Raw genomic sequence first — 13,764 nt, forward strand, 5'->3', positions numbered from 1 at the left:
CTGGTCACCCTGCCTATACTCCCTGCCTGGCTACTGGACAATCAATATTTTATTAAACAAGTACAAGAAACAACTCTTTACAGGGTAAAACCATTGTCCTACAGCAGTACACAGGTCCAAGGAAAAGAGTAAAAGGCCAAGAACATAACCAACTCTGATTCTATGATTGAGGAACAGACAAGAAAGATGCAAGTAAAGATACCTGCCTTCTATATCTTGACCTACTATAAACCATGACCTTGTGGAAATCACTTCCCCTCTCCAGGCTCCAATAAAAATAGCATTTTTTTTTTCAAAATAGCCTGGATGATTTTTATGCTGCCATGTTTTGTATGACAGTTAATGTTTTTAGACAATAGAATACTAAATAATACACTGAAAACTATTTGTAGTAGTTAGTGGGAACCGAAGGCCTTGTGGTATAATTACTTTTTATGTAACCTCTATATGTGATCAAAGTCTAGTGATATGTATCGAGTTCCATAGAGGTGAAATGAAAAGCAAATCAATTAACAGAGCACTTGTTTAGTATATGTAAGTCCCTGGGTTCAGTCCCTAGTATTGCAAAGAAAGCAGCATAAAATTAATACAGAAAGGTATACAGTGGTAAAAATCGTTGCCAGCTACATTTTCTTTCATGTGGTAGATCTTCTCTCCTTTCTTCCTGTGTGTCCTACCTCAATAAATGTTCCTACCCTTTATCTCATTCTTTGCCCCAGTAACTCAAGAAATTTATTTTACTCTTCCTTCTGTTATAACTCCTTCAACCAGTCAATTGCAAATTCCTGAAAATTATGTTTCCTGTTTCCCAAGTCCATTTAATTTACCCCTACCAACTCTGCTGCCACCAACTTACATCAAGTCATACCATCAAGAGTGTAGCAATAGTCTTCATCCTCCTCCTACTATCCAGGCTCATCCTTTCATGTCTAGTCCATCTTCCTATAACAGGCTCAAGAGATTTTGTGAGGAGGTACTGGAAGAGAATTGATTCTAGCTCCACAGCCCATGTCCCACAGCCACACATGACAAATTCTGTAGATGTTCAAGTCCCTTGCACAAAATGACACAGGATTTTCATATAGACTACATATATCCTCCTTTATTCTTTAACTCATCATTGAATTTTTTACAATAAATACTTGATACAATGTAAACCCTATATAACTAATCACAGTGTATTATTTACAGAATAATACCCTGAAAAAATATGCACACACTTAGTACAGATGTCACTTAACCTTATATAATACATTAATTCCTTGGGAATTTCATACTGTGTATTTTGAATGTCATTACCCCTACTTCTCCGCTTAACTTGTCCCAGAATCATTCTACACCTCTCCATCACCTCCCAACTCTGTGTCCTATTATTAGTTTGAATAACTCTTGTAAATTTTCTCTTCAAGTATTTTTGATCCAAGCTTGGTTTAACACATGAATAGGTGATTTCAGATAATATTAATACATCATTAATACATCATATTATACAACTTATTAAAGCATTATGTACAACAATAATGGTATTTGGTGTATCGCACTTAAATTATATGCATATGTGTCTATCTCCCACTAAAGATAAAGCTCTTCCAGGCAGAGAAATTTTTGCATTTTAGCTCATGGCTTGAACTTAACTCTTGTTTTGATTTTATTTTACATTCATTTATTTTCACTAGAGGGATGAGTGGGTATATGGGAGAGTCCCATGTGCCAGAACATGCATACTGAGTTCAGAGGACAACTTGCAGGAATTGGTTGGACCCAGGTCTTAATATTTGTTTATACACATGGCATCAAACAACATATACCACATTACAGCTAATCCACAGATATGTGTTCAGTTGATAAATTAATAAGGTATGATATTTAAAAATCATAGACTTTTCAGTTAAACAAACATGGATTCAAATTATAGTTCAAGCTATTGGTATGCAAAGAGAGGGGTACCGTCTTCAGTTGTGTACCCACTGGTGTGCCTACCAGACTCCAGTGAAGATTTTAATCTCCAGGTAACACAGAAGGACTTGATCAAATCCAGAGGGCAACAAACAAAAGACATGAATGGAGAAAAGAGAATAAAAGGCAAATTGGGGGTAAACAAGGGAAGGAGGGAGATGAGAGATGATACAGATATGAGCAATTGCAATGCATTAGATACATGTCTGAAATTGTCAATGAACAAATTTAATTAAGAAAAAAGAAAGGGAATCATCTCGAATCACCCATTTTTTTCATGGCTTAAATTCAGAACAGTAATTATACATGTACTACTTAATAGGGTTGCTATAGCAAGAATTGCTAAAGGGCCATTGAAGTAGTAAATTCTTTAAATCTTGTTTGTTGCTTTCTATACCACAAACAAAATAAATGATAATAATGTCAGTAAAAAGAAAGATATCTACAAGCTACTTGACTTCTCTAAACCTGTATTCTCATCTAGCAACTATAATAGTAACGCCTTCCTCCCTGGATGAAGAAGATAGTGAATATAAAAGTAATCACTGATTTCAAAAACTTTCTACAGATATACACATAAGATATTAAACATCAAACATATACAGTAGGACCTAAAGTGTAGGCCACAGCCTTGTGGTGATACATAGATGAATAGAAATGGGTTAGTTTAAGATGTAAGAGCTAGCTTATAATTAATATAGATTCTGTGTGGTTATTTGGGTCTGGGAAGCCAGAAAACAAATGGACAGTCTCTATCTACATTCTGATGAATGACAAACCAGTACCGCCTAAGCATCAGATGGTCTTCATGTGCCAGTCCCATAGCTGCATGACTCTGTTGCTTACAGAATGCTTATACATCTATTCAACTGTTCTATTTGCTACTGCAATTTATCAGGCACGTTAAACCACTCCTTGTTGCTGGATATCAGGGCTCATGAGAGCCCTGTAGCTTATCTAAGATGATAGTCAAGGTTAGAGAAAACGAACATCTCAAATTGCTTGGGAGAATCCCAAGTTATATTTAAGGATCCACATAGTTAACAGTGTTTTGAGTCACTTTTGCGTGAACAATGGTTTGGGCAGGAAGTTACATGGTCATTCTAGTAAAGAATATGCTTCTTACTTGTTTTGATTGTGGAGAAGAAAAAATCCTAAGTGAGAACCATCTTAATCCTCTCTCAACAATAGCATCTGTTATGGTTGGAGAAAGACATAAGTTATGCTTTTTTTCCTTCTCTCTGTGTCTGTGACTCCACATAGTGCACAGGAGCAAACCACTGGGGAAATTAAGAGTGGTACCAGCCGCCTCGCCTCACAGCTTCTAGGTTCATTTACATGAGGAGCTAGGCCGCTTCAGCATCTGCTCCTGTAATTGCGTAAGCTCTGTGTCTTCCTGGACTCAGAGGCCATTCTTCCTGTAACTCTACCCCAACATTCTTTTGGGCACAGGGCAGGGCAATGCCTGCAGCCACAATGTGGACAGATGGTTCCCTATCACAGGCCTCTCTGAGACTGCAGTTTGAAGGAGGTCACTTTATTATTGTTTTCAGTTTTCAAATTTTATTCCTTTTTATTTTAAAGCAATCTTTTCTCATTTTACATACAAATTCCAGTTCCTGCTCCCTTCCCTCCTCCTGCTTCCTCCACACCCCCCACTCCCCATCCATTCCTCAGAGAGGGTGAGGCTTCCCATGAGGAGTCAACAAAGTCTGACACTTTACTTTGAGGCAGTATCAAGCACCCCCCCACACACAATGTTTAGGCTGAGCGAGGTGTCCCTTCATAGGAAACAGGCTTCAAAAAGCCAGTTCAAATCTTTTTTTTTGTTTGTTTGTTTGTTTGTTTTTCGAGACAGGGTTTCTCTGTAGCTTTGGAGCCTGTCCTGGAACTAGCTCTTGTAGACCAGGCTGGTCTCGAACTCACAGAGATCCGCCTGCCTCTGCTTCCCAAGTGCTGGGATTAAAGGCGTGCGCCACCAATAGACCTGGATGGAGGTGGGTGGTCCTTGGACCTCCCACAGGGCAGAGAAACCTGCTTGCTCTTTGGGCTGAGGAGGGAGGAAGACTTGATTGGGGGAGGGGGAGGGAATGGGAGGTGGTGGCGGGGAAGAGGCAGAAATCTTTAATAATTAAATAAATTAATTAATAAAAAAAAAGCCAGTTCAAGCACTAGAGATAAGTCCTAGTCCCACTGCCAGTAGCCCCACAGACTGCCCCAGCCACACAACTGTCACCCACATTCAGAGGGCCTAGTTTGGTCTTATGTCAGTCCAGAGTCAGTGAGCTCCCACTAGCTCAAGTAGATATTCCCTTTATGGTCTTGACCCTTTTGCTCATATTATCACTTTTCTCTCTCTTTGACTGGACTCTGAGAGCTTAGGCCAGTACTTAGCTCTGGATCTCTGCATCTGCGTTCATCAGTTACTGGATGAAGGTTCTACGATGATAATTAAGGTAGTCATCAATCTGATTACAGGGGAAGGCTAGTTCAGGAACCCTCTCCACTGTTGCTTAGATTTTTAGCTGGGGTCATCCTTGTGGATTCCTGGGAATTTCCCTAGTGCCAGGTTTCTTGCTAGCCCTATAATGGCTCCCTCAATCAAGACATCTCTTTTCTTTCTCTCCCTCTCTGTCCTTCCCCCATCTTGGCCATCCTGTTCCTTCATATTCTCCTCTACTGTCCTTAACTAGCATACATGCTAAGTCTTTCAGGCAAGACTCTTATTACTACTAGCATTTCTTGGGGTTTTCCTGGGCCACTGATGAGAATCAAAAGTCACAATCATAATGAAAATGATTGAGCCTGGCTTTGCCAACACTTTGATAAGATGTATTAAGAAGCATTCTATTGGTCAGCCTAGACCATCAATATTTGCATATATTGATTTAATCCCTCCCAATTGGTTTTGCCATTGTGCATCAGAGGCAAAACCTCCTATCAATTGGTTCCAGTAAGAAGAAAGATAATTGTGTCATTGTGTGTGTGTATTCCACCCATCATGAATTGTGCTTGGTTTATATCTACAATGTTCATCAAGGAACAGGAGACAGACTTAGAAATCATGGCTTTTGCTCTATAATCACAAGTCTCCATTGTGCAAAACACAACACAAATATATGGTAGAATAACTTAACCCAGATCAGTGGAAGGTTGAGCTGATTCATCGAATCCATAGATTACCTATAGTGGGTACCAAGGATAGACTGACAACTAAGATGAGCACTGTCCCTGCCTTCTTAGGATTTTAACATGAGAAAGAGAGAGAGATCAAAGCTATTATTTTAAAACACACCATTGTTAGACGAGGGACAGTAGAAAGACTATATAAAGAGACTGTGAAGGAGGAGTCAAAGGAATTAGTTCCTGTAGTGAGTGATAGCTAACTTACCAGCCAGAAGTGTGAATAGACATTAACAAAATAGGAGCTGGCCATTTTTACTCATTTGAAGATTTACATGTTTGGTGGGTTCTGTAGGGATGCCAAGGAAGCTGAAAAATAAGACAGGAGGCATATTGTATCTCTACTTTTGAGGATGGAGTACTAGAATAAAAAGGCTTTTGTGTCTTTCTACTTTAATTTGACATAGTTTTAAGATTTACCCATATCACCATGTATCTATAGCTCCTTAATGCTGTTATTTCTGACTTTACAAGTACATGAAATATAAAACTACCATTCTACAAATGCTAGAATCCCACTGCCTCACAAAGATTTCTGTGGGTTCTGAGAAAGAGCCCATTAACAGTGAACATAGAACACAGCATTAGCAGAGGCCTGAGAAACAGATAACCTTGGAAATGTGTTAGGGAATGGACCTGGCTAACCCAGGGACCAGGAGAGTAGAGAAGAAAGACCCAGAGGAGAATTCAGAACAGGCAAGAATAGGCAGTAAAGAGACAAGCCAGGACCATGGGGATAAACCTTGAGACTGCTCAAGTCCAACAGTGCTTCCCCTTCCTCTCTGATCTGAAAATTCCTGTGAGGCTCTGAGCAGACTTTGCCAATCACACGTGGTTCTCAATCCTGTGCAGCAGCTTTGGTTTGAAATGAGTAATGATAAAAAAGGGTCATCTAACTTTTTGCCAATTCATTTTAAATTCTCTAAACCTCATCTTTGTCAATGAAATATTTGATGACTCTTGGTATTTTATGGTGGTGCATAAAATAATGATGAATGTGCCATTTGCAGAACAAAGTCGGTATCTTAGGGGGAAATTGCTATTGTAATTTTCTGTAATAGCTATCCCGAGTTTAAGGATTTGGTGTGTGTAATTGTAGTGCACAAAAAGCTAAGATCAACATTGAAGTCCAAAAACAAGGACTTCAGGGCTAAACTACATAACTTTCCGCCAAGGCTTTAGTAACTGACTACTCTCACTTGGCTTTTCCCCCTGCTCAACCCTGCCTCCACTGCACTGAGAATCCTTCCTTGGATTATTGGAAGATTTCTCAGTGTGCCGGCTTCCTATCCAGAAACAAGTGAGTTTTGTTTGTCTGGTGCCATACCAAGGCCCCTTTCCATGCTAGATGAGAGCTTCACCGTCGAGGTGACTCCTCAGCTAAGGAAGAGTTTTAGTGTCTTTTCTCAATGGCAACTCTAAGCCAGAATATCAAAGCAACAACCCTGCATCTTATCCTTCTGCCTCCCATCTCCCACACCCATAGGCCTACCCAGGGGTTTTTGGTTTTTGTTTTCTGAGACAGGGTTTCTCTGTAGTTTTGGAGCCTGTCCTGGAACTAGCTCTTGTAGACCAGGCTGGCCTCGAACTCGCAGAGATCTGCCTGCCTCTGCCTCCCGAGTGCTGGGATAAAAGGCGTGTGCCACCACTGCCTGGTGGCCTACCCAGTTTTATGAGTGGATAAATCCTGACACTTGTTGAGTCTAGTCCAGTGGTTCTCAACCTTCCTGATGTTGAGATCCTTTAATACAGTTCCTCATGTTGTGCTGATCCCCAAACCATAAAATTATTTTTGCTGCTACTTTATAACTGTAATTTCACTACTGTTATACAAACAGTAATGTAAATATCTGATATGCAGGCTATCTGATATGTGAGCCCAGTGAAAGGCTCACAAAGCATAGGCTGATAACCACTGCTCTGGACTGTTGGCTGTTCACTCAGATGGAGCTGCTAGGTAAATCCTGTGATTTTTGTGTTTGTTGCTGAAGATGAGGGCTGAGCCAGAGACTTGGGACTCATCTTAAACTCGAACTGCTAGGATTTTTATAGCAGGAAAAAGTCTGCAATCCCAGATGTTGAGCTTGAGTGATTGAATAGATAGTGATTCTTTCACTATGATACAAAACAGAGAAGAAACAGTTTCCAAACAAAGGGATGGGTGTGTGGAGCCAGAGCGCCCACAAGACATCTAGAGGAAACTGTTGAATGAGCAACTGACTATATAGCTTTAGAATTCAGGAGATCATGGCAGAGGATAAAGCCCTAGACACCATTGACGTTTACAGAATTAATCCAAGAAATCAGGGAGTAAGATAGGCTCAAGGAAAGCAATCCAATATGCTAAAATCCAAGACACACTACAGGCAATTATCAAAAACACAGAAACTTCCAGATCTTGGTGCTTTTCTACCTTCAAATTCTTACATTTATGATTTGCATCGCCATGGAAACTAAATGAATGCAATTAACCAGACCTTGGAGAGCAGCTGGTATGGGAGTAAAGGGCTCAGACATTGGAACTAGAAAGCTGTTGAATCTTAGACTTATCTGTAACATGGATGATACAGTCTTTACAGTACCTTAATGAGAATTAAACAACTTAATATTTGTAAAGTGCTGAAAACATAAACACTGAAACACATACAAGCAACCACTACAGAAATGCTTATTAAGATAGATATACAAGAATCACTTGGGGGAGATTCTGGTTTATGTGACATAGACTGTCATTCAGTATGAGTGTTTATCCCCAACCCTAGGTTGTTTTAATGTGTGATCAGAATTGAGACCTATGATCTTAACAATTCTTAAATCTTTGTGAAGATTTGTACTTTCCTAGGTCTTAAAATGGGTCCTATCAGTCACTGCGGTGGTCCTATGTTATTGGAATCTAGGTAGATGGGTATCAAATCCCAGCAGGGTGTGGAAGAGAAGATCCTTATTCCTCCTTGTTAGCAGCCTCTAGGAAGCTCAAGCTCAACTAGATTCTACCTCCTCCACCAGCGGCCACATCCCCATCTTTCCCAAGGGTCCTGTGCCCTACCAGCCACTCCACCAGCTATTCGATACTTGAAGTATCAAACCTGCTGTGCCAATTAGCATTGGTTCAACCATCCAGAGTTTGAAAAGAATTAAGGTGAAAATATCCCCACTCCCCCCACCTCTACTTCTCCAGACCTGATCTTCTATTTCTCCATGGTAGAGAGGTTCTTCCTTAGGAATGAGTGGGAAAGACAAGGGCAATACATTTGTAACAGAAGGCAACTAAGGCCAGGAAAGACCTTAGTGACCTGGTTCTGTTGGGATAGCAGTATTAATCTTTCTTCAGAAACCTTATGACAGCAGATATGGGGAATAAAAGTACCTCTGTAAAATGTTCACATGGGATTGGGGATTGGGGACAGGCAATAAAAAGCATGCTTGATTGTCTGTATGGATTCATTATATACATCAAACAAAAATGTTCATGATAATGTCCAAATAATCTTTGGGATCTATAACACGTACAAGAAGTCACTCCGAACTTATGTGTGATGGCCATTATGCACCTCTATTTGGACTGCAGACTATATATTTCAGAAACTAGATCAAATGGCTGCTTTATGACAGAGAAGAATCTATACCAAGTGTTACAGCTGAGGCAGATTGGCAGTGTCATGTCAATGGAGCAAAATGGCGAGCATAATCAACACAATTACTTTGAGCTCCCGTTCTTCTAAGCCTCACTCAGACAGACAGTCCACACCTCTCTTGACCCCCCATCTTTGTGAAGTAAAGAACTCTTCAGCCACACTCTCAAGTGCCAAATCTGCCACCAGCAATTCTTGGTTCCAGCAGTAGTGCTTAAGAAACAAAGAAACGCTCCTGGAATAGATTCGGGCAGTAAGCTTGAGCTGACGGAGCTCGAGGTTGGGGGAGGGGAAAACACAGAGACATTCCATGTGCTCTACCAGGGCGTCACCTCACTTTGGCAATGCCTCAGCCTCAGTTTCCTCAATCGTCTAATAAAGGGAGGGAGTAAATTCAGTTAAAAATGGCTTCTAGATTGTGACTGTGAAGATGTCTCCAGACCCTGCTGTCTTTCTCTTCACTATTATTGTGTTGTCACCAAAGCACCTTTCCCTGACAGATGTGTGCTCAGATTCTTGCTTTCTACTAATGGGCCAAAGCCTTAAAGGCTGGAGATTGGTAATCATTTTTAAATTTGTTTCAACATTTTTAAACCATTTAACTCTACAAAAGTCTCCAGAACTTCTGTTTAATCATGCTTACAAGATTGAATCTTCCCTTATCTTCACTGAGCAGATGTTAGTATACAACATGAAGATTAGAATCTCTGTCAGAGAAAAAAAATCATTAAATCTATCTTAGACACTGTTCTATAACTATGAGGAGACATCAGGATCATGGCAACTCCTATAAAGGAAAATATATAATTGGGGACTGGCTTACAGTTTCAGATGTTTAGTCCATCGTCATCATGGTGGGGAACATGGTAGCACACAGGCAGACATGGTGCTGGAGAAATAGCTGAGAATCCACATCCAGATCTGCAGGTAGCAGGAAAAGAGAGACACGGGGCCTGACTTGGCCTTCTGAAAACATCAAAGCCCACCTCCAGTGACACACTTCCTATAACAGGCCACATCTACTCTGACAAGGCCAAACATTCTAATCTTCCTCAAATAGTGCCACTCCCAGGTATTTAAATATATGAGAATATGGAGGCCATTCTCATTCAAAGAATCACAAAATCTAACAGAGTCAACAAACCTGGGCTTGCTTTCCATGACCTATAACATCCTCGCTCTGTAACTTTGAGAATATTCTTTGTTTAATCTCTTAGAGTCTTGGTTTCCTCTTCTATAAATGAAGATATTAATACTAGTACCTACTGCATCTGGTTCTGCTGGGGATTATGACCTAAATTGCTTGCTCTTCTCAAGGTATGGTGAACATCTAGTAACAAGGAAATGATGGTAAGGATTTCCATCACCTCCCTGGCCCTGTCCCAGGTGGAAGGGCAGACGTCTGCCTGTCTTACTGAGAATCTTATCCATCCATTCATCTATAGGCCCCCTGCATGGCATCGCTGGCAGTGCTGGGAGATGCTCAGGGAGAGTCAGTGAATCACTTGTTTTGGGATTGTGATTATCACTGTGCCTGTGATTGTTTACTTTTTCTATGTTTTTCTTTCCAAAAGATGTTTGCAGAAAATGCTTTAGAAATGCCCTGTAGGCAAGAAAAAAAGAACAATTGACATAATTCCTTTTCAGCACCTGTTCGAAGCAACAGCACTTAGTTCGAAGAATACAAAAGGGAAAAACTTTTCTGGACATCCTGCTGCCTCTCTCCTGGGCTTTAGGACCCTATCTCATTCCATTTTCTGTTACTGTAATAAAAAATAACTGAAGCTGTGACATTTAATTTTTATAAAGTGGTTTATTTGGGCAGCTGCCTCCCGTTGGATTTCTGATGAGAACATTTACTGCAGCATATTAGAGTGTAAAAACGAAAAATGGAAACAGGCACCTACAAAAGAAGGTTGTCTGTGAGTCATAGAGGGGAGATGTCAAGCTTGTCTGATAGTCATTCTCTCTCCCTGTAAGCAATGCAGCCTCAAGAGACCTAACTTGCTCCAAGAGACCCAAGACATCTCGGGAAACTGATTCAATCTCTTGTAAAAACACGACTCCATTCACCAAGGTTGTACCCTACTAACCAGCTACAACCTTCAAACCTACCTCTTGTCAAATTTCATGAGGAGAAACGATGCCTCAACCTGAGTGTTTGCGAGAATTAAACCATTTTCAAATCTTAGTGAGTGCTAAACGGCATTTATCAGAGTGTACTTCATGTGAAGCATTTGCCTTCTCACCCATCAAATTCAAAATCAAAACCTCTTAGCTAAACCTTGCTTAAACGCCTAAGATGCGAACCACCCCCTCTCTTCCTTCATTGGCCCATAAAGGATTTTTTTTTTAATCTCTTGTTGGGACTTCTCAGAAATGACAGTGCAGATTATTTATGCAAAGAAGCATTTTGTTCTACAACTGTTTTCATTTCCCCCTTTAGAGGAAATAGCAATTGAAGAAAGATAAGTCAAATTATCTTAAAATAAGAAGAAAGTGCATGACCAAACTTAAAAAAAAACACAGAAATCACAAAATGTTCCTTTTTTACTGAGAAAAACAAATCTATTATTTCTTTTCTTTGTATCCCAAAGGCCTATACAGCACATGGAGTTAGGGTACTTAATAAATATTATATAATAGGATGATAAAGATGATTTTAATGAAAATAGCAAAATACCCTCCTCAAGTATTTCAGTCATACTTTCTACAAAAGACAGCATCCTTCTTTCCCAATTTTTTGGTCTGGATGACTGTTTCCACGGAATACTGCAGATGGGTTTAGAGCAGAGAATTCAAATCCTGACTCTACTATTTACCATGTGCGTGTCTTCAGGCAAGTTATGTAACCTGTTTGTGCTGCCGCTTTCTGCTTTTCAAAATGAAAATAGTACCCCCCTCTGTCACTTCAGCTGCGGTAATTAGAACGACTTAACTTGTACAAGGAACCCGATGCATATATGAAGTACTTGAGAGCAGCCTCCCATGGTGACTTTCCATCCTAAGGACTATAATAACAGTTTGACCACAAAAACATAAGCCAGCAGCTGGCCACATTATGTACTCTTAACATTTAATGATCTTTACGCTTTGTAAACAGCCCCAAACTTCTTATCACCACGCTACCAACACCAAACACTGCCAGATATTTCTGAAAAGCAGTTGAAACATTCTTTACTTTCAAACTTCCTAGCCTGGTGGCATACTTGTCAATCAGAGGCAATTTCTGTGCTCGCTCTTAATTATCTATAATAAACTGCCTTTGCGTTTCAAAGCCCTGCTGTAACAATAGTGTTAGCTACAGGTTTGTGAGGAAACAGCCTTGGCTAATTATGTCTCAAAATGTGTTTCTGGCAGGAACGAGAAATGGTGGTGATGTCGATCCATTGTTGCATGCCTTTCTCCGACTTGCCAACATTACTGGGTGTTTTTTAGAGCCTTGCATACAGGAGGCATGTGATCAGTACGTATTACATGGAATCATTAATTTTATGCTAATATTTGTCCACAATTTAGTGAGCCTCTTCTAGCCACTGTGTTATATTTTACAACACATACTCTCTATATTCATAAAATATTGATCAACTACGACTCTACATATATAGAAAGCTGTTTATTGTTGCTAGAAGTTGTGTTAAAGGGAAAGAAGGGCTTTGGTGTCTGTAAAAAGTGATTTTGGAGAAACCTCCAGGCCTACAACATTTTTGACTTATAATTAAAGCCTCCATGATTATACAGGGATCAAGATATTTAATAAAAAATGTTTTTCTCTCTATTCTTTCATTTTGCTAATCCTTGCAATGCACAACACCTAGCTTTGTTCAGTATCTTCTCTCTCTCTCTCTCTCTCTCTCTCTCTCTCTCTCTCTCTCTCTCTCTCTCTGACATATTATATTGTATAGGAATGTAAGGTAGGAGCAGTGAAGGGGAAAATCCCCTGAAAACCAAAATATGCATCTAATGTCCACTAATGGATGAATGAACAAACAAAATGTGGGACATCAATATAATGAAATAGTATTCAGACCCGGGAAACTATCCTTTCTTTAAGAAATAATGTCACATGTTACAAGATGGTTGAATCTTGATGACACTGTGCTAAGTGAAGTAAGCTAGTCACAAAAGACACAGTACTTCATTATCCCGCTTCCATACTGTACTTAGAACAGTCAAATTTAACGAGACATTAAGTAGCATGGTGGTTATCAGGAGCTGGGCTGAGGGGGACAGGAGTTGATGCTTAATAGATCTTGAGTTTTGGTTTTGCAAGATGGAAGGAGTTATGAAGATCACTTGCACAGCTGTGTCACTATATTTGACACTACTGAACTGGACGTTGAAAACCATTATTATGGAAAGTTTCATTTTTGGAGCCACAATTAAAAGGTTAGGAGATGAGGATTACATGGGAACTTGCACATACTGGGTAACCCGCATGCAGCAGGCACAGTCATGCCCTAGGTTGCAGTTTGTTTCAGATGCAGGCATTACTCAGCATGCATGCCTCTACTTTATGAGTATGATTTCTGCATTTTCCTATTTCTGCTCCCACTAGTGAGCTTCGCTTCAGGGTAGGAGACCAAGGAGGCAGAAGAGCATCAAACAAGAATTTCCCCCAGCAATTGCCTTCCAAATGATATTTGGAGAAGTTCCACGCCCTCTAAGGAATGGCACACAGTCATTTGCAGCTGCTCATCTCAACTGTTGCCCCTGATTACCGGAAGCGCTCTCAAAGTCATTCCACGTGAGCTTTCGGCTAAGCTCATGGATCAACTGAGTCACTGTCCTCAGGTGAAATGTATTCATAATACATATTCAAAACCCCAGAGCCTACCTTTAAATATCCTCATTACCGTAAAACTCATCAGCCAGAAGAGGAAATTCAAAGGCGGAATTGACCTAACAGCGCAGAGTGGATGGGGATGGAGTACCTTGGAGAGAACAGACACCTCTGCTCTGACAAATTTTCACTTTGTTGAAGCTAGGATTC

The sequence above is a fragment of the Chionomys nivalis genome, chromosome X (genome assembly GCF_950005125.1).
Source record: "Chionomys nivalis chromosome X, mChiNiv1.1, whole genome shotgun sequence".
NCBI lineage: Eukaryota > Metazoa > Chordata > Mammalia > Rodentia > Cricetidae > Chionomys > Chionomys nivalis.